This window comes from Rhinolophus ferrumequinum, chromosome 2 (genome assembly GCF_004115265.2).
Source record: "Rhinolophus ferrumequinum isolate MPI-CBG mRhiFer1 chromosome 2, mRhiFer1_v1.p, whole genome shotgun sequence".
Lineage (NCBI taxonomy): Eukaryota > Metazoa > Chordata > Mammalia > Chiroptera > Rhinolophidae > Rhinolophus > Rhinolophus ferrumequinum.
The window spans coordinates 6,905,842-6,933,503 of NC_046285.1; positions in this window are offsets into that span (position 1 = coordinate 6,905,842).

A 27,662-nucleotide genomic window follows, 5' to 3' on the forward strand; every position below is an offset into this window, starting at 1 on the left:
CTTGGAACAGTTAGGAGTTATTTAGGAAGAGTATGTCTACACTTTTCTGCTCAAACACAAAGGACTAACTGCTGAATCCTCATACTAATTGTTGAGATGCTTTGCATACTGACATTGTGATGCAATTGTGAAAATAAAGTGAAAGAAATTATAAATTAATTTTAAAAAATGGGAAAATAAATCCCTTTGTAATATCTAACCTAAATCAGATTTATGATAACAGGTTTACTACCCATCACTCCAAATTTTGGTATATAAGGCTCTCTCTCTCTCTCTCTCTCTCTCTCTCTCTCTCTCTCTCTCTCTCTCTCACACACACACACACACACACACACACTCACACACACACAGACAGAGTAATATCTTATTTTAATTTTAAGTTTTCTTCAACATCGGAACACTAGAGAAAATAATTTGATTAGAGTGGCATATATGTAAAATCCTACATATATGCCCGTTTCAAACATTGCTAGACTTAGATAAAATAGTCTCTGACAATAGGTGGCCACTCTCCTGACTGTATCAACCTGGGAACACAAGTTTCATAGCACTATTTAGGGTCCTCATGCTTTGCAGTCAAAAAGTGGTTGCTAGGGTCCCTTTTGTAGTAACAGTGCTCTGTTACTCTGTCACTCTGTCTGCAGGACATTTCTTATCTTCTTTGACTACCCAGCTATCTCCTAATCAATACCTTTCTGTCTTATACTACTCCCTTGGCACTTGCTTTGCTAAGTCACCGTGGGTCATATTGAGTTTGAGTAATCCATGCCATAGTGCCAGCCAGATGATCAAGTAACATTTACAAATGGTAAAATGCCGCTTTCTTTCCAGCATTCATGTTTAGTGCTGATCATAGTAAATTCAGGCTTGGTAGAAGGCTGATGCTCTGTAAGGTGCCCTTAAATTATTTCATACAAGTAGTTGCTACTCTGAGTTTTTGTGAAGTTGACTTTATTAGGTAATTAAAGCTAGATAATAGTAAAATACACCCATGTTTTAAAAAGTTGTTTGTTCCATGCAAAGTAATTTATAAAATACCTTGTATAATTGAATATGTATTGCTACATGCCTGTGTCTGAAATAAACCTAGACGGGGCAAGAATGCACACACTTTCTGCATTTAAGAATTTGCTGTGTGTGTGCCGCCTAGGGACTGGTTCCTGAGATATAGAAAATAGATCTCTTAAGTGATATCCACATGATGGCAACCCAACCAGCCCAGTTTTCAAAGGTAATAAGACACAAGGCTAGAATTTCTTGATGCTAAACTATTTTTGCTATGATGAAATGATGTATTCTTCCATATTGAGGGGCATTACTCCCAAGTTAATTTTTGGTTGTTATAAAGAGTTTGATAGATTATATGTGCCTTTTCCCAAGGTCATAGCAGATCAGTCACTGGTGTGGAAAGTGTCACAACAACCCAGAAGGCAGACTGGAATACTTGATATCACTCTGGAGATTTGGTTGTATTGTTCAATAGAACCCTACAGTCAGCATGGGACTGAGCTCTTCATATGTAATGTCCATCCTTATGCTCGAAACCATTCATCTTGTCTTTTTGTCTCCCCAGGTCACTCCTCTCAGAATCTTCAAGACCATTGTCCTTGTCATTATTCTTGTGTTTTAAAAGGAATGAATACCTTTGGGATGTTCTTTCTTTTAAGCCAGACCCAGAAAACCCCTAATAGTAGATATGTACAATGGGACACATTGGGGGAAAAACAGACTGAAGGGGGAAGAGTCAGTAGGTGTGTGTGCGCTCTAGGCTCGGCCATCAATGAAGTGGCCACGGAGTTGGTCACTGTGGTTTCGGCAGTGAGGACTGGGCTGAAATAGATCTCAGCCAGAATAGATAAGGGCACTGGGTGGTGAGATTTGATAAAGTGTGCCGTCATGTTGGCTGGGAGGTACTGTTCAAAGCTTCCAGAAATCAGAGAGGTTACCAGTTGGCAGGTCTGCAAATGCATGATGCAAAAGTGGGGCTTATATGGTCAGTAAAAAGTTTAATTCTTACATGAAATAATAACGTTCATTGTTTTCTCTTAATTCAAAAGCAATTAATTTCTTAATTTGTGGTGTTTAAGTTTTTTAAAAAAATTTTCCCTTCCTTTTCCCCCCTTTTTTCCCTTCCCACTTTCCTGCCTTCTCTCCTTCCCTCAAACTCTCTCTTCCTCTCTTCCTCAACCTCTTGCTTTTTCCTTCCTTCCTTCCTTCCTTCCTTCCTTCCTTCCTTCCTTCTTTGCTTGCTTCCTTCCTTCCTTCCTTCCTTCCTTCCTTCCTTCCTCCCTCCCTCCCTCCCTCCCTCCCTGTCTCTCTCTCTCTCTCTCTCTCTCTCTCTCTCTCTCTCTCTCTCTCTCTCTCTCTCTCTCTCTCTCTTTCTTATAAGCAGTCCCACAATTACTGCTTAGGATAAATACTAGAAATATAATTGCTGAATAAAACATATTTAAATAATCAAAGGCTTTTAATAATATTTTTTAAAAAGCCCTTCACAAATATTCTACCAACAATATATACAAGTCCCTATTTCTCTGTCCTCTTACCTAGAGTGAATATTATCATTTAACTGCACTGTTGGAAATTTGATACATAGAAGCTTAGTATCAGGAATCGTATTCATCACAATTCAATATTTCTCAGAAAATATACCAGAACTTTCTATAATGAGTTACAAGGAGCAATGATCTTACTAAGAAATATTTTTACTTTCTAGTCCCTTAAATTATAATGGGATAGTTCAGCAAAATTCCCTATTTCTTTATGTGAGAAAACAATCTCCATATGATAATTTTAGCATGCTTGTTTTCAGGTCATTAAAATTTTCTGATCTATGGTCATATTTTGGCCTCAAAACTAACTGATTTTAGGAATTCTTCTTTTATGTCCTTTTCTTGAACAATGAAGTCATCAGAGGCCTCAGATTTTTTATTGTTCTTACTTTTCTAGAAGTTGTTCTATGGGCAATTTAAAAGTTGGTCACAAGTGCAACTGGATGTAAGGACCATGATCAGCTAATATTATAACTAGTGATTATCCACAAAGACAGCAAATACTTCAGAGACGTTAAAGGCCAAACTACATGAATGGATGTATATAAGTATCATGTATTTTTGCCAAGAGTGGGGGTGAGAGAATAGTGAACAAAAGTGAATAAAATGATATATTAAGTTAAATATTCAACATGAAATTTTATTCTAGGAAAACAGTGTGTTGTTACTTTATTGATGATATTTAAAAAAATAAATAGCAAAAAACTCATCCATGATATTTTTCCATTCTTTGGAAATGTGATTCTCAGATTCCTTAGCTTCATCATCTAGTGCTGCTTAACACATATGTCATAACTGTCATCTGTTGGTCCAACTCTGCAAAGTCCATGCTATTCTCTCGTCCTTCTTTGTCCAAAAGCTCAGTCAGGAGCCTGCTGAACACATTGGCTCATGAACATGTGGTATTTGTTACCTATCTTGTTTTTGTTAATGTATTCCACGTGACTTTGGCCCATTTTATGAAATAGTTTCCTTTATCTATTCTATTTGTCTCTATTTCCTACTGTTCTGAATACAGCCATTCTCTTTCATGTTATTTGCCACTGAGAATATTTAATAGAAATGTTTTCCTTTCGTAAATTTACTTTACATATAAATAATGTTTCTTTCAATAAAGTTCAAGACCACAGAGGGCTAATCCTTCCTAACCCATATGGTATAAATATCTTAACTTTATATGGGTTTTAAAGACAGGTATTTAACCGGCAGGGAAACAGTCTATTTAAAATCTGTTACTCACATAAACACTGAGTAGCATCACACGTGATCATTTGCTATTAGCTGTTTGTTATTTAGAAAACCTTTTACATCGATAATCAGCCATGTAAGAATTACAAAGCACTTTGCAAATCCATTTATTAAATCAGATTTGCCTAGAGTGTCTCTGGACAGAAGGCAAACGGAGAGTGGATGTATTTATACACAAACATGGAGACACCAGCCCTTGACTACAACACAAATGAGATGAAAGTAGCGGACCTTTCATCTGATAAATGAGTGAGTCATGCTGATATCAAAGCTCTCCTCATTCATTAGCTGGCCTGCAACATAATGCAGACCCTTAAGATGCAAAGAAGGGAGGAGGAGGACTACTCTCCCTCCATACCATTCCTGAACTCACAGATTTACGTCTAACTAGGGCCAAGAATCACTTAGCCAGAGCGGTCAGCCTCCATGCTCACTGACTGAAGCAGCTCCTAAGCAGCTTTCAATACTGCTGAGAAATCTGTTGTTGAAGAGGTAGCTAGCTAGAGAGAAGCCACACAAGGCTCTGGCCGTCCTTGCCTAACTTCGGACTGGTCACCAAGTGTGTTTGCATTTCTGTGTCTGGTTCCAATTCTGGGGAATACCCACTCCCTTCCCACTCCTCATGGCCCAGAGCATGGCATAGAAAAAGTTCTGGTCTAGGAATTAGACAAGGACCAGGGTTAACCTTGGATTTGCAATGAACTAAAGGAAGCTCACTTTACTTTTTTGTTTCCGACAACAGCTGAGTGGACAATAATTTTTATCTTGCCTTATTCATAAGGATAATATGGGGATAAAATAAGATAATGGGTATAAAAATAATTTGGAAGTTTAATTGTTCTTCAACTTTGCTTTTCTGTTTACATTTTCCTGCTATATACTGGGGGGTGCCAAAAAATGTATACAAGTGGGTACTTTGGTCAACGTTACTCAAGCAATACTTCGCCATAATCAGAAGTGTCTGGACGGTGATGGTAACCACTTTGAGCACCTCTTGTAATTGCAGAAATCAAACGTCACTTGTATTCATCTTTTGTTATCGGTACATATTGAGTATTGCAATTTTAATAGTTTTTTCCTTTCTTAAAATGTGTATACATTTTTTTGGCACCCTCTGTATATGTATATATATGTACATATATGTTACTTTTTACTATAAAAGAACCAATACATTATATATTTTTTAATAAAGTTCTACCTCTGTATGGTATGAACATGTTCTAGAGAATGTTTACTGGAAAATTAAAATGGCAATAATTAATGGTGACAGGAAAGTACAACTTGGTTGCAAAAATACATAAAGTAGCATCCCAGCATGAGATGACTTTATGGTTAAAGATTGGAGAAATTAATCAGTGAAAACATATATTTTCTAAATCCTAACGATACATCAGAACTATCTACTATGTTCACTTGTATCAGGCCATAATGCAGTTGCTTGCCTGTCTCCCCATCCCAGGGTTATTGAAAAATCGACTGTAGCGATGAAACAGGAGCCTAAGGATGAGCTTTAGTAAGGCCCGCCCTTGTGATGATGACCCCTTCCCCAAGCAGAGGAACAAGATCCTGCCACATCTGTAATTGAGGGACTCTTTGTACTGTTCTTGGATAGGCCTGTAAAAAGAGGAAAAACAGAAAGTAGGAGCTGTCTCTCTTTTCTACAAACTTGCTTTCCAGCCCTACAAAGAGTTAATCCCTTTCATTAGTTGATCTCCAGCCCTTTCCTGTTTATCATAGCACCAGTCCTTTCCTTAAGTTGTCCAGGAGATGGTTCTATTTACAGATCTTACTTCCGTTATACTCAACATTTCCAAAAAGCACATAGCTATCACATCTCAAAATGACATCCTCTTATTAGTAGAAATGCAGACACTTGAAAGAAATTATGGCATCCTGAGAGAAATTACAGGAAACTAGTGGCTGTTGGAAAGCATACATAGAAGGAAAAAGAACCTGTCATCCTCTGGCTGAACATGAACCTATTTAAGTGACATTTCTAATGGTATGTTAAATTGCCCTTAAGTTACCAGGTCACAAGTTTAGTAGAGGCCAGTGTTAGTTGGAGAAGAGTTTTAAATCTTCTGGAGTGATAATCTCATTCCTCCCTTCTACAGGCAGTCAACAAAGGTGCAAAAGGCTATTGTGTAATTTTTTTAAAAATCTAAAATTTTAAAACTTATTTTTAAATAAATTATATGTTTTAGGCTCATTTATTGGCCTATAGTTGCCTCTTTACATTTTCACTTCAAATCTGACCTCAAATTCTGTGCATTTCTGAGGTTAAAACTACCTTAGGTCTTAGTGTTGGAATCAACAAGGGGCATTTCGTTTCATAGAACCCTTCAATTTTTCCTTCTAGAAAGTAAATGGAGAGGTGGCTATCACTATTTCTTCAGATGCAAGGAAAAGATTAGTTTGGGAGTAAAACAAAATAATGAGAGCAATGCTGATAAGTATATTTTATTACTTGAAAGTCACCTTGAATTTTGGGCAGTAGGTAAACTCATGTCTGAGTCTTCAAATCAGGACTCCCAGCACCTAACCCTAAATTTGCTTGGAGACTTGAAACAAAATATCTAACTCTTGTTCCCATTTTCTGTAACTCTCCTATCCACCATGGTTCAAAAGTCAGCAAAATTTCTGACTTACATTTTATTCCTCCTCCATAACCAGTTAGTTGTCAAGTAGCCTTGATTTTTTTCCTTTGAAATGTCTTGCTATCTATTCTTTATCCTTCACTGACATTGATAAATCATTCCAGACTTAAACTCTTCTCACTTCAAATACCAATTACTGAACTATTCTATTTAATTAAATAAGCATGTGATGGTATAATATGTTAATAGACTGTTACTCTATCATAGAATAGAAACAACAAGAATAATCACAGATAATAAAAAAGTCATGTAATTTTGACAGAGAAGCTGAAGTACAGATAGAAATAGAAATATTTCAAAATAAAACTACTTATTTCAGCAAATGTAATGTTTTCCAGTATGTTAATGGGCTAGCTTATGAAAAAAGATTGATGTTTTCAGAGTAATTCAGAGGTAGTACATTTAGGCACTTTCTATGTCCATTATGAGAGATGTTTGTGATTAATTTGGCTTAATTGGACAGAGCCTATATAGTCTTGGTTATTCACTACACTTCATTTGTTATAAATATCATCATTACGACTAATAATAAAATAAATGGTAACAGTTGGGGAGTCTATGGGTCAATTTTAGTTATTCCATCATCTCTTCTTATACTGACTTAGTACTGCCATTTAGCATCATAGAGGATGTGTCAAGTATATGCATAAGTTTGAAGGAAGTATAATATTTAGTTTTGTTTTTTATTGGGAGTTTTGACAGAAGGTAGAGTTGGAAGAAGATTAAAAAATAAATAGCAAAAAAATAGTTGAGGAGACTTTAGGTGAATTCCTATGAAATTGGGTATTGGCTTTATTATGAAAAGAAGGAAGATAATTTGAAAATTATAAATGATACTCTTCTTTTGCTTTTTCTAAATAGAAGGCTTCACTCTACTCAGTTATGCATGTATGTATAAAGATTAGATATGTCACAGAAAGCACTCAAATAGAAAGAACAAAGGCAAAATGGGATTATGCATTAAGATAATAGCTTCATAAACCAGGATATTGCCTTGAAAGAGGATCTTCCAAATTCCTTTTTCTCTCATTTACCATATCAAAAGCTCAGCACTGAGCTCCTGAAATTTGGGGTACAGAAAAGGTTCTCTTTAGGCTGCAGAGAGCAAAACGGGGAGGTTTACTGCTACTGGGTAAAAGAAGGCTATGGCTTAGGACAATTTAAAAAGAACTGGTTTTCCTTGGGGGAAATGGAAAGGAGAAAAGAGAGAAGGAAAAGAGAGTCAAGTTGTCATAAATCTGGGCTCTGGCCCAGAGAAGGAATAAAACATGATATATAAGGCAGAATAAACTCAATGGCAGAAGTGTGCAGGGGAACACCATCCTGAATAATTCTCAGTTTATTTAACCTTATGTGGACAAAATATTGCTGCCATTTTTTTGTTGTTGTTTTTGTCAATAGTATTGCAGATTGTACAGAGATGTGTATATAGACTTTAGTACCTAGTACAGTCCCAACTACATGGTAGATACTCAAAAAATGTTTGATAAATTAAGGAATAATTAGGTAATCTCACATTGGAACACCACTCTCCGTGTATATATTACTGGTACTTTTCCTAGGTCACCAAAGGAAAAGATGTAATGTGTTCTTCTGTTATGTTGACTTAGTAATATTTGCTCTTGGGACAAAAACAATTACAATATAAACAGTATTTATGGATCAGCTCTGAAAAATAAATGTGATGACAATACAAGTTTTAAAAACAAACATTCTGTAGGGAATTTTGAAAATTATTTTTTGGGAAAAGGAAGGATCCCTATCTCTTCAAAGACAGGAGCATCTGAAGAAAAAGCCAATGTCCAACATTTTGTTATTATTCTCAGCTGATGCCAGTCTCCCAGCCCAGGCATTCATGTTATTGCCCAAAGTTGTTAGCACGGAGGGTTCCATGCTACAAACTGAGCATTGCACAGATATCTTGAGAGCCCTTAAAAACAACTGGCTTACCAAAATGTAGAAAGAGAAAAGACCAGGGCAGAATTGTAATGTGGTTCACCGGTGCATGTACTATATACAAAAATAAAATTACAAAACAAGCAAAAATCTTATGAAGGAGATTTTCAGAAGGTGGTACTGGAAGTATGATTGCTTTCTGTCTACAAGTTAACTTTGTTTTCTTTCTTCTGCACCCTCCTTCTTCTTTCTTTTATCCAGTTCTGATGCAACCAGACACAGGTAGCAAGTGACACTGGGGACTGCACTGTAAAGTGAAGTAAGGCTAGAAAGGAATGAAGTGTGAAATGTTCCCTTTGAAAATTCAGCGGACACTCAAACCCAACTTTACAAATCAATGATCAGTGCATGATGTACTTCAATCATGGAAGTGAGGAAATGCGTTAATGGGTGTCAGAAAACAGATGGAGATGTTTTCACCCCAGAGCCAAGAGTCCTGCAAAATGGCAAAATTCAACTGTGAAAGAGTTCTTGGAGATTCATGATGTCAGCTCCTAAATGTTTTTCACTGCAAACTACCACATAAAATATTTGCCTTTAATTACTGATTCCTCAGTTCATAATATGTTACTATTGTTACTTTATTATTATTATTTTTGTGACAAATCTAGAGATAGATATTGTAATAAAGGAAAATTTGGGTGTTAGTTGTTTTTCACTTAAGTTCAAGTCTTCTTTAGTTGACAGGAATAAAGCATATTGGCATAATGGAATAGATTTAGGACAAGGAATGTTAAATTAAAGTATCTATAGGTTTTCCATACAGGAGAAAGAGGAGTTGAGAATGTGGAGAGCGATGGGAAAATTCTAGACACCAAATAAAATTCATATCGCACCACCCCACCTGCATGGCCTGGTCCATGCCTGCTTCTCCAACTTCATCTCCTCCAAGGTGGCGCTGGCTTCCTGTTCCTGTGACATGCAGGACCTCATACTGGGTTTAATGCTCTGTTGTTGCCATTCTGAAATTCCTAATATTATCTTTGAATTTGTGTTTTGTAAATGAAGTCCTATGAAACAATGGAGCATGCCCATGAGCGAAAAAATACCTGCAACATATGGGCCCACCATTCCTGGATACCCCAATTCGCTATGCCCAATAAGCACACAATTCCACTGAACTCATGATTATGTGGGAGTTTAGTGAGGCTCAGAGTGAATACAAATAAGTGCACTGTGTAAGTGTGCTGTGTCTACAACTGAATAAGTGTGTATGTGTGTGTGTGGGGGGGGCCGCACAGATAGCCCTCCCAGAGACCAACATTTTTTTTTTGAACCAGACTTTGCTTCCGGTACAGAAAGAAGGCAATAGCGTTCTAAGAAACACATGAAACAACAGGACCCTGTTATGTCCTTTCTTACTTTGACTTCCCTGTATTAACCAATCACTTACATTGAAAGGGATGAGATAGATGGGAAGGGAAAGATAGTTCCATAGTTCCTTTTAACTTACTTTTTCACTAAGAGCTGAAGGTAAAGAATGTTGGGAGAAGGTGTCTGTATCAAGAAGTCAAATGAACATCTTTGAGCTAGTTTTGTTCAGCATTTTCACTGTTATGGTAAGAATGAAATGCATATGTATGTATGAGCTATGATATACAAATTGTGTATTTTTGGTGATTCTGCCTGCAAGCTAAGTGCTTTTACATTTGTATTTAAAAATGTTATTGCCTAATATAATGATAAATGGAAAATTGTATGCTAATAATTTAAAATTTAACTTAAAAAATTTTTTTAACTCAGAATGACGTTAAATAACAAGTGAAAAACCATTATGACAAATCAAAAGAAATAGAACGAAAGAAAAGATCTTTTATGTAGGACCTTTAACGGCACATTTTTTTCTGTTTTTTGAAGAAGAGGCCATATTTTTTTCTTGCAATGGGCCCTTCAAAACGACTCCGCTTTCACTCTCCTCTTGACCACTACGTAAAACCTTTCTTTTGTACAAAATCAGTAGTTCTTTCCCATGTCTAGTTCTTCACCAAACTCTTCCCTCTGCCTGGAGCACATTCCTCCCTCCTCTCCGCCCGGGTTGGCTTCCCATCTGAGTGCAATGTCACATTGTTCTCTGTCTCTACTCCCTGCTTGTCTCCTAGCACTTACTAGTTATAATCATTTATTAATTCTTTAATCTACTTTTCAAAAAATTCATCTTCCCAATTACACTGTAAGCTCCCCAGAGAAAGGGATGATAATCTGTTTATTCACTAATGTGTACTCAGTATGGACAGAGTAGGGAGCCAGCCAATATTTGTTGAATGAATAAATTAATTAATGGAATTTGAATTGAAAGGACTTTGTATCCAGATAATGAGTAATATAACACGACATCTCAGAGAAACATGATTTCTCAGGTTGAATGTCTTTTGGTAAAGATACCAAATAAGTACAGGACGCCCAGTAAATGTAAAGTTTTCTTTGCTAAATCCTGTATCTCTCATCCTGTGTTTTTATTAGCGAAGCCTGGCAACCTTATCCTAAGAAACTATTGTAAAAAGGTTTGAGTCTTTAAATAAAGTGTGAGTAGGATACTAGCACGGTGTAGTAATTTAAATTTTATTTCAGTTATGAACCCACTTAGGGATCTGATAAAAGCTATATGTTATCTCCCCCCCAAAAATGCCTATATGCATTTTCCTTTGTGGGAAAGGTTTACAGACTCTCTGAAAGCCATCTTTGATCCCTTGTGTTCTCACAGTCCCACATTTAATTAATCTTAATTTCTCCTAAATATGCCGTGGCTATTTAGTTCAAGCCATCATTCGTCATTTGGATTAATATGGTGGCTTCTTAACTGTTCCTTCCTTAGGCCTATCCCGGTTAATTCATTTTCATATAGCCTCTAGAGTTTTCTCCCTAAAATACATTGTGTCATTCCTTTCTTCTATTTAATATTATCGTGTTACCTATAAAAGTCTCTGCAATGACATAGTAAATTTTGACTCTTGCCTAGTTGGTAATATCTCCTCCCCTTCTACTTCATTAGTACTGGATCATTTGCAGTTTCCCAATTCTACTATGCTGTTTTATAACTCTGTGGTGAACTTGCTATTCCCAAAGCCTAGAATCTACTTTCACTCCCATTGTGTAGGGCAGAAAAAAGTTTTTGTTTTTTTTTTTAAAGATTTTTATTAAAACATAGCTAACATAAAATATTATATCAGTTTCAGGTATACATCATAGTTATTCAACAGTACTCCCCTGGCACTATAGTTATTACCATATTATTGATTATGTTTCCTATGCTAAGGAAATGTTCACCATGATAAGTCCAGCAAACCATTTGACACTGTACCATGCTATCACAGTATATTGACTATATTTTCTATGATGTACATTATATCTCCATGACTTATTTGTTTTATACCTGTAATTTTGAAACTCTAATGCCCCTTTATCTTCCCCTCTTTTTAAATTCTTTAATTACAATTGACATTCAGTATTATATTATATTAATTTCAGGTGTACAGCATAGTGGTTAGACATTTATATAACTTAAGAAGTGATTCCCCTGACTAGTACCCACCTAGCACCAAACATAGTTATTACAATATTATTGATTATATTTCCTATGCTTTATTTTACATCTATTTTATAACTACCAAGACTATTTTATAACTACCAATTTGTATTTCTTAATCCCTTCACCTTTTTTATCCTGCCCCCAACTTCCCTCTCATCTATCATCCTGATAGATCATGTACCCATCTGACACCATACATAGTTATTACAATATTAGTGACTATAATCCCTTATGCTATACCCTACATCCCTATGACTACTGTGAGACAACTAATTTGTACTTCTTAATTCCTTCCTTTTTTACCCCCACTCCAAAACCCCCTCCCATCTGGCAGCCATCAAAATGTTCTCTGTATCTATGGGTTTGTTCCCGTTTCATTTGTTTATCTATTTTGTTCTTTACCTTCCACTTATAAGTGAAATCATGTGACATTTGTCTTTCTTGGTCTGATTTACTCCACTCAGCACAGTACCCTCTAGGTCCATCCATGTTGTCACAAATTGCAAGATTTTATTCTTTTTAATGGCTGAGGAATATTCCATTGTATATATGTAACACCTCTTCTTTATCCATTCATCCATTCAGGGACACCCAGCTTGCCTTCATATCTTGGCTATTGTAAATAATACTGCAATGAACATATGGATGAGCGTGTCTCCTTGAAGTAGCATTTTGGGTTTCTTCAGATAAATACCCAGAGGTGGGATTACTAGGTCCTTCTTTGTTTCCTGTTATATAGTCTTTGTTTTAAAGTCTGTTTTTTTTTTTTTTCCTGGTATAAGCATTGCTATCCCAGATTATTGTTTGTTTGTTTGTTTCCATTTTCATGAAATATCTTTTTCCATCTCTCAGTCTGTGGGTGTCTTTCGATCTGAAGTGTGTCTTTTGTAGGCAGCATATATAAGGGTCTTGTTTTCTTATCCATTGAGCTCCCCTACCTTTTCATTGGAACATTTAATACATTTACATTGAAAGTAATTGTTGATACATATGTTGTTACTGCCATTTTATTTATTTGTTTGTTTGTTTGTTTGTTTATTGTCTTAAAGAAGTCCCTCTAAGATACTTTGTGATACTGGTTTGGTGGTGATGAACTCCTTTTGCTTTTTCTTGTCTGGGAAGCTCTTTATGTGTCTTTTAGTTTTAAATGATAGTTTTGCTAGGTAGAGTAATCTGTTTGTAGATCTTTACTTTTTATCGTGTTGAATATTTTGTGCCAATCCCTTCCGGCCTGCAAAATTTCTATTGAGAAATCAGCTGATATTCTTATGGGAGCTCGCTTGTAGGAAACTAACTGCTTTTCTTTTGCTGCTTTTTAGATTCTCTCTTTGTCTTTAAACTTTGGCATCTTATTATGATATGTCTTGGTGTGGGCCTGTTTGGGTTCATCTTTGGGCCTGTTTGGGACTCTTTGGGCTTCCTGGGCTTGTATATCTATTTTCTTCACCAGGATAGGGAAGTTTTCCATCATTATAACTTCAAATAATTTTTCAATACCTTGCTCTCTCTTCTCCTTCTGGTACTCCTATGTTGTGAATATTGTTACGCTTGATGTTGTTCCACAGGTTCCTTAAACTCTCCTAATGTTTTTGGATTCTTTTTTCTTTTTACTCTTCTGATTGGGTGTTTTATGCTACCTTATCTTCCAAATCACTGATTTGATCTTCTGCTTCATCTCATCTACTGTTGATTCCCTCTAATGTGTTCTTCATTTCAGTTATTGTGGTCTCTATTTCTGACTGGTTCTTTTTTATGTTTCTGTCTACATTTTTATGTTTTTTTATCTCGTTGTTGAAGTTCTCCCTGAGATCACTAAACATCTTATAATCATTGTTTGGAACTCTGTATTTAGTAGGTTTCTTATCTCCATTTTGTTTAGTTCTTATTTTCGGAGCTTTGTTCTGTTCTTTTATTTGGGGCATGTTTCTTTGTCTCCCCGTTTTGGCTGTCTCTCTGTGTTTGCATCTATGTATTATGTAAGGCTGCTATATCTCCCAGTCTTAGTAGAGTGGCCATAAGTAGTCCTTTGTGCTGCACACTCTAGACGTGTCCCTTGTGTGGTTTGTGTGTGCCCTCCTCTTGCAGTTGAGCCTTGGTTGATGTTTGCATGTCAGTTGGTGGGACTGACCTTTGGGCTCACTTGTTGTGAGGACTGGTTGTGACTACAGTGGAAGAGTTGTGGTGCACGAGCTGACCCTACGGAGCAGGATCTGCCTCAGCAGGACTCTGATGTCTGCCCAATCTACCCCTTGTATGTGTCATTTTTGGACACACCTGGGTGATGTTCCAGCTCATTTCAAAGCTGGCCACTGGGCATGCCAGCTGCAGGACCACCTTGGAGAGGATCCACTGCAGGTCAAGTTCAGCCACAGCCTATGCCCCACTTGGAGCCACCAAGCAGGAACCAGAAAGAAATACACAGATGGCTGCCACTGGCAACATGCTTGGAAGCTCCTTGAGAGGCCAAGCCGTGAACCAAGGCCAGCCTCCCCTAGTGCTGACTTAGGGCTGTTCAGCCAGATGTAGAAGGCACACTCAAGCCAGATACTGCTTATTTGTTTCTTCATAAGGAAATAAATACCCAGATAAACAGTTAGGACTGAGTGTTTTATGCTAATTTGCTGAAGAGTGGTTTGTAGTTTAAAAATATGACAGGTCAAGGAGTATGAAGTAAATGTAGTAAACTGGGGAAACTTAGCAGGCCTGTTTGTCACGATTCTTCTCCATCCTCCCTTTGTTTCAAATGTAAAGATGCCCTTTTCTTCTGGGTATAGGAAGAACACCTCTCCCATGAGGGGTTTATGACCAGTTTCAAGGGAGATAGATGACAGGAAGATCAGAATGACCTTCCTGCTTCTGCCATTTTTTCAAATTCCTTCAGCTTAAAATATTCAATGTGCCAAGGTGTCATATTTTAGGGTAGCATGTCCTGAACCCCTCCAGTCTGCCAAGTAGCTGTTGTTTTGTGAATCTGTGACTGAATCTCCTTCTCACCCCTATCTCTACCTGAGGCTGACTTGCTAACTCTCAGTCCCCTCAGTTCCTCATAAGTGCACTAAACTCAAAAGGAATCATTCACTCATCAGTGGTATTCAGTTGTCCCTGTAATTCTTGGAGCAATGATTCTCATTCAACTTTGTATCTATATTTCTTGCACAGTGGCTAATATACATTTATACTCAATAAAGTTTTGACAAATAAATAAATCTTTACATGTGTTAATAAATATTGTCATTAGAGATACACACACACTCCTATACACACCTTCACACACACATTTTTCTTTTTTGTCAACAGATCAAAAAACAAAGGGAACATTACAGAAGTATTTATAATGGGCCAGGGTGGCCCATTAAGGGTTTATTTTAGTAATAGACACTACAACAAGGATAGTATGAGCAATTCTTAGTGCTTTGCTAAGCTCTAAGCTTATTACTATCTGTGGAGACCTGGTAATTATGACCCACTGGATTTCCTCACATGTAAATAAGCAAGTAAATACAATTTCAGAGAACAAAGTGACAAGATCCGTGTTAATCCACTCAAAATGGTTCTAGTTGGCTTATCACAAAAATAAATATAGCTCAAACAATTTAGAGCTATATATGAAGCCATATATAGGGCTTCATATGGGCATATATATATATATATATGTGTGTGTGTGTGTATATATATATATAGTCTTTATCCATAACAGGGTTCATGAAGTATGAATGTAATGATATCTTGTCAATATTGCCTGCCTTGTTCAAGGAGACTGTTCATTAAGTAAAGCTATAAACTTTCTGTCATTAGGGATATGTGTTGTTTTCTAATTAAAAGTTGTTTTACAAGTAATTTATTATGACATTTTTATGAAATTCAAGCAATATGTATATTCATAATGTTAACTGTGAGTCATCTCCCCTTGGTGGAACCCCCTCATACCTTCAATTTATAATGACCTCCCAAGAAATAACCACAACTAGAATTATGCTGTCTGACTTGAAACTCTTCTTCTGTTCTGTTTTGCACATATATTTGTGTCTCTCAAAATACAGTTTTTTACACAAGTAAAACTATACTATACACACCTATCTGTAAAATTCTCAGTAAAATCTGCAATGAACAATTGTGGGCTCTCCCTTTCTGGCTAAAAGCAAAGTAATTGTCTATTGGATTGGCGAATGCATTCCTTTCCCTGCCCACTCCCCCCCTCAGGTCCCCACCCCCCACACACTCTGGGTAGGATTGACCCGCCCATGATTCCTGGGTGGACCCTGATTGATTCATCTTATTAGTGTATTCTTCCCTAGGCCACAGTGAGTGGTTTCTGGATGGGTTCTAAACCCATCCGAGTCAATGAGAAAGAGTTGACATGGTTAGAATTGTGAGAAGCTGAGGTAGTTGCTTTGCAAAGTGAGGGGATAAGAACTATTTCCAGACCAGACCTGATTTTCACTTCTTTAAAAATAAGCAGTGAGGCAGAGATTACAGGGCATCATTGTTCTAGTAGATTAGTGAGAGCGTTAAATGGCTGCCAAATACTGCTTGTTAAAAATAATACCACACAACACTAAAATATTATACTTTAAGTTCAATATGTTATCTGTAAGAGTTCCTATTTTTAGTATTTCCAAGTAGAACTGGCTACCCCTAGTCCCCAACACACATGCACACTTTTTGCAGGCAGCCTGGGCTTCTATTTCAAAGGAGGAAGGTATGCAACCTGTCTTATAATGCCGTGAAGACAAAAATGATTGGCAGGGATTATATCCAATCAAAACTTCATTACCTAATTTGAGATGAGGTGAATTAATTAGTTCCTCTTTTGGCCCTCATAACCAAAGTTTAACAGCAAGTGGAGACTATTATTAGATTAACATTTCCATAGGAATTATATGTTTGATATATTACAAGTTTATAAATTCATTCTTCCAGGAAAGTATCCATAGCTCTTGGGGTGACTTTCTTGAGAATCACATTATCTTTCACATTTTAATCTAGAGAGTAGAAAAACATTATTAAACATCTGGAGAGCATTAAGGGAATTTCTGGCTTATAAAGAATGTGATCAAGTGTTTCTCAGAAAAGATAAAATATCCAACTTCTTTCAGGACAACTACCAGGAGAAATTTTCTTTCCATTGGAAGTGACCCAGGTAAGGGAGCATGTGGTCTCATTGCTCTTAAGACAACCCCCCTCCACACCCACCAGGCTTTGAAAACCTTTTTTTTTTTTTTTTTAACGTAAGCAGTTTGAAATGAGTTTTGTCAATTGCACCTAAGAGTCCTGACTAACAGACAGCCTGTGATTCAAAGATAAGGCATGACTTCTGATCCACAAGGAGTTTATAACACAACAATGGAGACAGATACTGGAATAGAGGACTACAGTTGCTATTTTGGCCTATGTAATATTTGAGCAGTGCCTGAAATAAGTGAGAAATTGTGAAGGTTTATGGGCAAAAAGCATCCTTGTTAAAGGAATAGCAAGAGTGAAGGTCCCAAGTAGATCATGCTTGGCATGTTCCAGTTAGAACAAGGAGGTTAGTCTGAAAGGAGTAGGGGAAGTAAGAAGGCGAGTGTTATTCGCTGAAGTCAAGATATTTACAGGGGACCAAATTACATAAAGTCTTGTAATCCATTTAAAGGACTTAGGATTTTACTCTGGGTAACACCAAAAGGCACTGGAGGCTTTTGAGCAATGAGCATCATGATTGAATTTGGGTTTTGCAAGGTTATTCTGGCTGTAAGGTGAAGAATATCTATGGGGGTAAGAATGGAAATAGTGAGTCCATTTCAGAGGATATACCAACAATCCAGTGAGTGATAATGTAGCTTGAACAAGGGTAGGGAGTTGGTGAAATTTAAATATTTTTAAAAGAGTCAATAGGATTTGCCTATGATTTTGTATTAGCAAAGGGAGGAGGTAAAACACTAAGAGTTTTTGGTTTGGGTTGTGGAAAATTAGAGGTGCCATTTATGGAGCTAGAAGTCTGTGTGAGAAGGCAGTTTTGGGAGCTTGGAAATAAAGAGCTTGAATTTGGACATATTATATTTGAGATGCCTATTCAGCAACCGAATAGACATGAGAGTAGGTAGTTGAGAACAAACGTGTGGAGTTTGAGGAGGAGGTCTGGGCTGCTGAGATACAATTGGGAGACATTAACATGAGGCATCTGACATCAGGAAGAGACTGAGTGTACATAAGGAAGAAAATAATTCTAGAGATATAGCATTGGGGCACTCTGACAGTCGGGCTGGGAAGATGAGCAGGAATTAGCACATGACTCTGAGAAGGGGCAGCCATACAGGGAAAGGAGGGTCAGGACACAGTGGTATCTGAGTAGCCACGGAAAGGAAGGGTTTCAAGGAAGAGTAACTTACCAGCTCTGCCAAATGCCGTAAATCAGTCAAATAAGGTGAGGACTGACCCAGTATGTAGAGGTCCTGAATGACCTTGACTAGAGCAGTGGGGTGCAGTGGGAGACAAAAATATAAATGAAGTGGCTTCAAGCACCAATGGGCAAGCTGCAGGGGGATGTGACTTTTGGGGCCTTTCTTTTTTGATCATCATTATTAAGCATTATTTTTAATGGCAATTAATAGAGGAATCATTAGTATTATTAGATGTTTATTTTTTGGTAATGGAAAAAACAGTCTGATAATGATAAAAAGCAAATGACTGGGGAAAAGAGAAGAAAACTACAAGAATGAGGTTCTTTGCTAAGGGAGGGGAGTTGGCATTTAGTATTCACACATGCGGTGAAGTTGGACTTTGAACATGAAGATTTTACTTCTTATGACATATTTATGACAGGAGGAAAGGCAGAATATATGGGTACAAATGAGGTAAGTTTGTTAATTTGGTGATGAGAGAAATTTCCTGTGTAGTCAGAAATTGAGCAAATCAAATAGAATATGGATATTAAAATGAAACAAAACAGAATTCAGTGGAAGTGGCCACTTAGAACAAAAATGAACATGAAATGCCCCAAGGATTCCACAGAAATCTTGGGGAACCAATTAGATTTCTTTAGCTGACACTGGGTTTGTTTTAAATGTATAGATTTACACACACACGCGCGCACACACACACACACACACACACACACCTCTATGATATACAAATGAACATTTGATCTAAAGTCAGATAATTTGATACGGGTTGATTGACTGCGACACCTTGTGGAAAATTGAATCTTCTTTCTGAGTTTCCATTTCATCTACAAAATAGAAGTAATATTACTTTTACATATAACTTGTGAACACAGAGCTATCTATCCACATCCCTTGTGCATATCTCCATTTGATTTCCCATAGATATCCCAGATATTTAAGATCACAATTATTTCTCTTCTAATTTCTCCACCATATCACCATATTTGAGTGAATGGGCACTGCCACGCACAAAGTTACCTGACTCTTTCAACCCCCAATATCTCACCTAGACTGCTCCTCCACTGTCCCACCATCTCAAGTGTAATTGATAAATAAGTCCCGAAAATTCTACCCCATAAATATGTCACCTTACCATAATTTATGTTTTTGATATCTGAAGTCTAGTTCTTTGTAAATACAACAGCATGAGCTCATACACGTTTCTTTGGATTTTGTTTTAGCTTAAATTCTTATTGTTTCCTAAATTGTTTGTAGTCATTTTTGTGTCCTAATTCTTTTCTTCTTCCACAAGGTTTTGCTTATATTTTTTTCATCTTAAAAAAAAAATGAATCCTCAACCATTTCAGCATTTCTGGTTCCATTTTTTATGTATAGTTTCTAACTTTTTTTAAATAAAGTATTTATCTACTGAATATTTGCTAATATATAGTAAATTATACTGCATATCAAATATCTTAGATTTTGTCAGAGTTATAGAATATTGACCTTCAACTTTAGAAAAGCGTTTGCATCTGGATTTCCTTCTCGCCCCTGCATTTGAATAATGAGTCAAACAGCCTTACGAATAATTGGATCTTTTGTGCAATTAGAACTTTCCCTTGTATTATAATTTATAGTATGGTTGAATTGAGCAACATGTAATGAGTCATTTTACTGAGGCTTTTAAGGAAGTTATTTCTGAAGGTCTGCCTAAGAGGCTAAAATATGTCTGAATTAAAAAGAATGACAGGCTGCAATCAGGACTATAAAATAAAGGTGCTCAGTAAGCAGCCCTATTACAATCAGAAAGTGAAGGAAACGGATCTCTGTCTTGTGTGCAAAGGCAGAGAAAATGATGAATACCTTAGGTAACTCATTCTGTGCAAAATCAATCTTTCACTGTCAATTTTAAATGAACTAATTTGTTCACAAATCTGCTCAGTCAGTTTGGAAGCATACTCTGTTCCTTCATATTAGCAAATCCTTTAATCTTGACTAGTCCACTGAGTAAGAAATCTAGAAATGTGTTAATATGACTGGACATATGTAGTAGGATAAGAATTGATTCTTTTAATTAGTGTCTGCTCAAGTTAAAGTCCCTTTCTTGGCTGAACTATTGACCCACTAATATATCAAGAGATTATGTTATTACTAACATATATTCAAAGTTTAATTTAACTCTTTCTTACCACTCAATACTGCAGTAAACTTTCTAGAGACTAAATTTTTTATTTCTTTGTCAAGGAATGTTTAGCTTTAGGTGTCATAATATGGAAAATACAAATGTATAAATATCTGAACATTAATTCTTTGTACCACAATATATCTACAAATTGTGCATTGATAGTGCACTCACTATTTGGGGAATCCAAATTCTTCATAAATTTGTCACCTATTAAAATGAAAAGTTGCCCAATACCATTTCCTGCATGAGTTTCTCTTTTAATGAATTGGAATTGTATGTAAATGCCCTCTATGGTGTTGTAGAATAATATGATAAAGAAATCTAAGAACTACTGTGTGAATACAAGATTCTGTTAAGAGACATGGAAATAAGATGTTAAGTACGTGGTTCTCTGTTATTTTACATATATTGGTAGTTACTGAATAGGCATGTACATTTTGATTCTGAAAGGGAACAATATAGAAATTTTGTGTAAAATGGCTGTCTATAAAACCTAAAGATACATTTCAAACCTATTTAGGTTTTACTTAAACACACTTAAATAATGTGTTCTTAAATAAGTTATATCTGCCTACGTTAAAAGAAAACTATTGATGGAAGTGTTGAAAACCATTGTATGTATTTATATATACATTCCATAAAGTATTTAAAAAACATATTAAAAGATTATCTATTGTATTATCAGTTTGCTTATTTTACCCACTAAAAAATGTTTCTTTACTTAACATAGAGGATACATAAAGTGTTTAACAATAAATTCGAGATAAGTTATGTTTATATAGATATTTCACGCACCCCATATGAGAAATTTGGAAGGACTGAGTGCATGGAATTTATTCAGAAAATATTTATTTTATATTTTCTGTGTGCAATGTCCTGTACAAGGCATTTTATAGGATTTTAAAAGCTATCAGACAGTCCTTGATTTAAAGAAAATTTTAATTTAAATTTTAATCTCAGATGCTAACATGAAAGTCAGGTTGACACTTTGCCCAAAACTGAAATCCTTACACCCGCCCGCAACACAGCTCTACCTGTAGTCTTTCCCATCCCACTTGTGGCAACTGCATTCTTCCAGTTGATCAAACAAAAACCTTTGGGATCATCTTTAATTCTTCTCATTCCACACCCGACTCGACAGGATATAATATTGCCTCTATGTTCAACTTAACCCAGAATCAGAGTTTCATCTTGTTCATGGTTCCCTCATTGGTGCCGGTTACCAACATCCCTCTCTTGAATATTGTATAGTTTCTTGCTTTTGTCTTTGTCCCCTCCCTATCCCACATTGTATTAACACATTTCAGAGTGGTCCTGTTAAAACTTAACTCGGATAGCATTATCCTTCTGTTCAAAACCTTTTAATGTCTATTTCACTCATCATGAATGGCCCCGTACTTAAAATAGCTTACAAGGTCCTTCAAGAACCTGCCTTTTCTTATTTCTAGGATCTCATCCCCTCCTTTCCCTCTCATTCTGTTCCAGTCACACTGGCCTTCGAGCTATTCCTCAAGCACCACACTCACTGCTGCCTTAGGGCCTGAGCACCAGCTGTTCCTTTTGTCCCGTGAGCTTCCTCACACAGACAGCCACGTGGGAAACGCTTGCATCTCCTTCAAGGCTGCTCAAATGTCTCATCCTCAATGAGGCCTGCCATGACAACCATATTTAAAACACTAAGCTTCAACCCCCAATCCAAATCCCTCCTTGCCCTTCTTTACTATACTTTTTCTTAACATTTGTTAATTTCTAACATACTACATAGTTCACTGATTTATCATGGTTACTGCTTCTTGCTTGTCTCCCTAGAATCTCTATTTTGTGTGCTGCTGGCATTCTGAGCGCCTAAATTGACGTCTGGTACATGGTAACTTTCAACACGTATTTGTTGTTTCAACACGTATTAATATTTATACTAGATTGTGGTTTGAGTATAAAATATTTGTAGTTCTTAAGAGTAGGACTACCTTGTATTATGTTATTAAGTTGCATTATTACCTTAGTATCTAATTTCCCCTTTTATTTCTAAAGATATAATATGGTTTTCCTTCTAAAGCACTGATATGACTCCGCTGATGTCTGTGCTGGCTGATAACCAGGATGTTATAGGATGAACCAAGTGTTAATATATTTGACTCAATAGTTGAATCTGCTGGTATCTTGACTCCGATTTGTGGCTGCAGACGCATTGAGCTCTGCTCTGATCTCTAAATCTTTTGGTTTAATGTTAGCTGATGCTACTATGTCTCATCTGCAAATAGTCCAGAAGTAAAAGCCATTGAACAATCTCTTATTTACAAATCCAAACTTCCTGTTTGTCCAAGATACATGATGGCAAACCTCAAGCATTTTAAAATTTATTTTAACCTTTTCATCCCAAAGTATACTTTAACAACTATATTCTACCTTTCAAAATTAATTGACGGTTACTATTTTTCAAGTTTAGATACTTTACAAGTGCTCAATAAATGCTGTGAATTAATTGATTGAATTTAAAGTTTGTCTCTTTTTGGTGCTAATTAAATCATGCAGTGTGTTAAGAAAGATCAACTGGAAGAATGGGAATGTCTGGTTATTGACAATGCCTTGAACCATCGGGCTTCGTTATTATATTTTATTAAGATCAGCTAACGTCTAATAAAAAATGTAAATAAACCTCAACGTTTTAAAGATCAAGACTTCTAATTATATGAAACGGCTTACCGTTTTTTGAAAGTTCCTGATTAAATTTGCCAGCACATTCTGTTAGTGAGACTCTGTGGAAATAGGCACTCTTGTGCGTTGCTGGTGGGAATGCAAAATAATACAACCCTGATGGAGGGAAATTTGGTAATATTAAGAAAAATTTCATATACTCAGAATCTTGGATCTAGTTCCCTAAAAGCAGATGCTGCAATGAAAATTCATGTACAAATGGGTAGTGAGTGAATTACTCCTAGGAAATACTGCTAAGGGAGAGAGTGCAAGAGTTCACTTTCAGACAAAGTTTTCAGAAAGAAGCTTCTGCCTGATTTCACAGAGGGTACCTGGGCTTTCACACTTTGACACCAGTCCATTCTTTGCTAAAAGCCACTTTGGAAGGATGTAAATTCCTCCAGACTTGCTCCCATATCCTGAGGGCAGTTCTCCAGTTGCAGCTGCCAGTCATAAGAAGCAAAGAATCACAGAGGCCGGGTGAGGAGAGCACAAAAAATGGAAAGAAGGGAGATGTGAGGGAGCACAGACTGGGTCTGCCATATTCAGCAATCCCATCTCTAAGAAGATATTCCAAAGATGTCCTGGCAAAAGTACAAAGTGATGACTGCAGAAAGCTACTTAAGCAGTATTATTTATTATACCAAAAAAATGGAATTAACCCGGATATCAATCAATGGGAGACCACTTGGTATATCCACATTTTGGAGATTCCTACAATTACAGTGAATGAAGACGCTATCTATCCACTGGTATAGAGTTTTATCCAAGTTCTATTGCGCAGTATAATAAGTAAGTATGCTAATTTGTATCTATGAAAGTGGTAGAAATATGAATATTTATATATATATTACTTATATTTTCAAAATATATAATAGAAAAATAACACCAAAACCAACAATAATGGTTAATTTTAGGGGAGCAAAGCAACAGAAAATGTCAACAAATAGGGAAAACAAAACAATGGCCTACAAACTGAAAATGTTCAATATACATTCTACTCTTCAAGAAAGGAGATGTCTAAGAGGTCAGTAGTAATAGAACCATTGCGCTGATTTCCCACGCAGGTAAAGTGACACTCAAGATGGTGCAACAAAGGCTTCTACCATATATGGAGCAGGAAATGCCAGCTGTTTAAACTGGATTCAGAAAGGGAGAGGCAATCAAGATCTGATTGTGAACATTCATTGGACACTGGCGTGCTCCAAAGAATTTCAGAGGTTTAGTCTACGTTTTATAAACTACAGTAAAACTTTTGATTGTGTGGATGATGAAAAGTTGTGGGTTGCTCTTAAAAAAAAAAAAAATAAGTGGTTTTCAACACTTGATTGTCCTGATACTAACCTGTATTGGGGACAGGAAGCCACTGTCAAGACAGAAGAATATGGAGAGGCAGAATGGTTTACTATAGGCAAATGTGTCAGACAAGGGTACATTTTTTCTTCCTATTTGTTTAGTCTGTACACAGAACATATATGAAAAATTGGGCTAGACTCAGAGGAAGTATGAATGAAAATTGGTGGAAGAATATCAATAACTTAAGATATACAGATGATACCATCTTACTGGCAGAAAGTAGTGTCATTTGAAATGACTTCTGGTGAAAATGAAAGAAGGTGCAAAAGTGGGACTATATATATATAACTCAAGAACACAAAAATCATGACAACTTCAACATAGACAATGGAGACATTGATGTTGTTAAAGATTTTGCTTACCTTGGTTCAGTCATGAATTCAAATGGAGACTGCAGCCAAAACCTCAAGGGAAGTTTCACACTTGGAAAGGGGACCCATGGAAGAATTAGGAAAGATCATCAAGAGCAAGTGTCTGTCATTAAAGACCAAGGCTAAGATCAACCACACCCTCATATTCCCAACTACTATGTATGGATGTAGACAGTGAGGTTGGACAGTGAAGAAAGCTTATAGAAAAAGAAATTGATTCGCTAGAAACATGGTGTTGAAGGAGAGCTATACAGATACCCTGGGCCACCAGAAAAACCAACAAGTGGGTCCTAGGGCACATTAAGCCTGAAATATAATTGGAGGCAAAAATGACAAAACTGAAGCTGTCCTACTTTGAGCACATCATAAGAAGGAAGGATTCTTTGGAAAAGACATCAATGTTGGGAAAAATAGAAGGAAGAAGGAAAACAGGAAGACCACATGTGAGATAAATTGACTCCATAAAAGAAGCCATATGCATGAGTGTACAGGGCTGTTGAGGATGGCGCACTGTGGACGTCACTCATTCATAGGGTCACCAGGAGTCAGGACTGACTCAATGGCACATAGCTCACAAAGGACAAGAATGAATGAATGGAACAGAGATGAAAGCAAGATTTCTGTGGTGCACCTTGGTATGTAATGGTTTAGCATGATTGAAACACAAATTTAAATGTGAAAGTTCCCTAAAAACTGAAAATAACTGAAACAAGTGAACCTAACTTTATATCAGTTGGAGAAATAACAGAGAGAAGAATTACTTCAAGTGACTTTGAAGTACAATACTTTGACTGGATTTCTTTGGCATATTATATTCCAACTATATTTTTTTTAAATCTTCAACTTTATTCAGTATTTTTAATTTTAATGGTAATATTTATATTTTATTTTGAAATTATTATGGGTATATTTAAGGATAAATAAAATAATTATATTGATATCATTGGACAGCATAATTTTTGAGGTATAGAACACAGATCAAATTATAAAATCATAGGAACTAAGTAGATCTATATAATTAATTTTAAAATATCAGTATTAATTCAAATTCAGTTTAATTAATTAATTAAATTATGTATGATGTATATATGTATGTAATGTATTTCCTGACTTCATCCACTGAAAAACTAGTCAAAAACTCTACAGCAATGTGCACCCCTAGCACCCAGGTTGTGATCTCTAAATATCATTTTCCACTGAAGGGAACCAGGGTTCCTTGAAGAAAGGACTGATTTTATACCTAAATATAAGAACGAAACTACAAAATTCTTAGGAAAAAAATGCAGGACTGAATCTTCATGATCTTGGGTTAGGTAATAATTTATTAGATTCAACACCAAAAGATCACGAGCAATAAAAAGAAAATCAAGAAGCTGACTTTATCAAAATTAGAAATATTAGTGCTTCATCATCAAGAAAATGAAAAGACAAACCACAGACTGGGAGAAAATATTTGAAATCATATGGCTGATAAAGGACTTTTATACAAAATATGTAAGGAATTCTTACAATTCAATAATAAAAAGACCACCGTATTATAAAAAATAGGCCAAAGATTTGAATAGACATTTCTGCAAAGAATATAGATGAATTGGAAATAAGCACAAAAAGAGACACAATGTCATTTATCATTTTGGAGAGGCAAATCAAAACCAGATAAATCACTTATAATGAAAGTGGCTTTAATGAAAAGGGGAGACCATAACAAGTACTGGCAAGGATGTGGAGAAATTGGAAAATTTGAAACCTAATTCATTGCTATTGGAAATGTAAGATGGACAGCCACTTTCAAAAACAGTTTAGCAGTTCCTCAAAATGTTAAGCATAGAGTTATCATACGACTCAGAAGTTTCACAACTAATTATGTACCCCCCAAAAATGAAAATACAAGTCCACACAGTAACTTGTACGTGGATGTTCATAGCAGTGTTAGTCACAAGAGCTGTAAAGCAGAAAAAATCCAAATGGCTATCAACACATGAATGGCTAAACAAAACGTGGAATATCCATACAATGGAATATTATTCAGCAATAAAGAGAATTGAAGCATACTTTTAAAAAGATACCTATGAGCTCATAATGATACCTGAAACACATAGACACACACAAACATGCACAATTAGTTATCATTAGTGGTTGCTTAGCCACCATCTTACTAATCTGAAAATTGATAATACAAAATGATAAAAAACTACATTTTCAAAAAATTTGAATCCTAACTGAAAACAAATGTATTCACACATACACGGATACAAACAACTTGTGGAACAGTTCCTTCCCCTTGTAAATAGCATTAATTTTAAACCTGAAGTTTTCAGTGTGATGCTTTGTAAAGGTCCTGAGAATCAATCAGTACCAGCAAATTATTATCATATCATTAACACAGACATGCATTAGATGACAGCAAAAATAAAGTTTAGTTTATACCAAAAGTAGGGAAAAGTGATAAAACAATGATCTTAAGAATTGCTTGAAGCTGATTAAAAATAAATAGGAATTAGAACACTATGGACCCTCTCATCCTTAAATTTTGCTGCTCCCCAATATAACTGCTTCAACAATGTGATGCCTTTACACAAGAAAGTGTATGTACATGTAAATACATATACACACATACATATATATATATATATACATATATATTTATTTATTTAATGTGAGGCTGTATTTAAGCTCCCCTTTTGACTTCGAGACCCAGTTCTGAAATCTACATCTTGAGGCTGCAAAAACTCAGTTTCCATTTTGTGGTTACAGG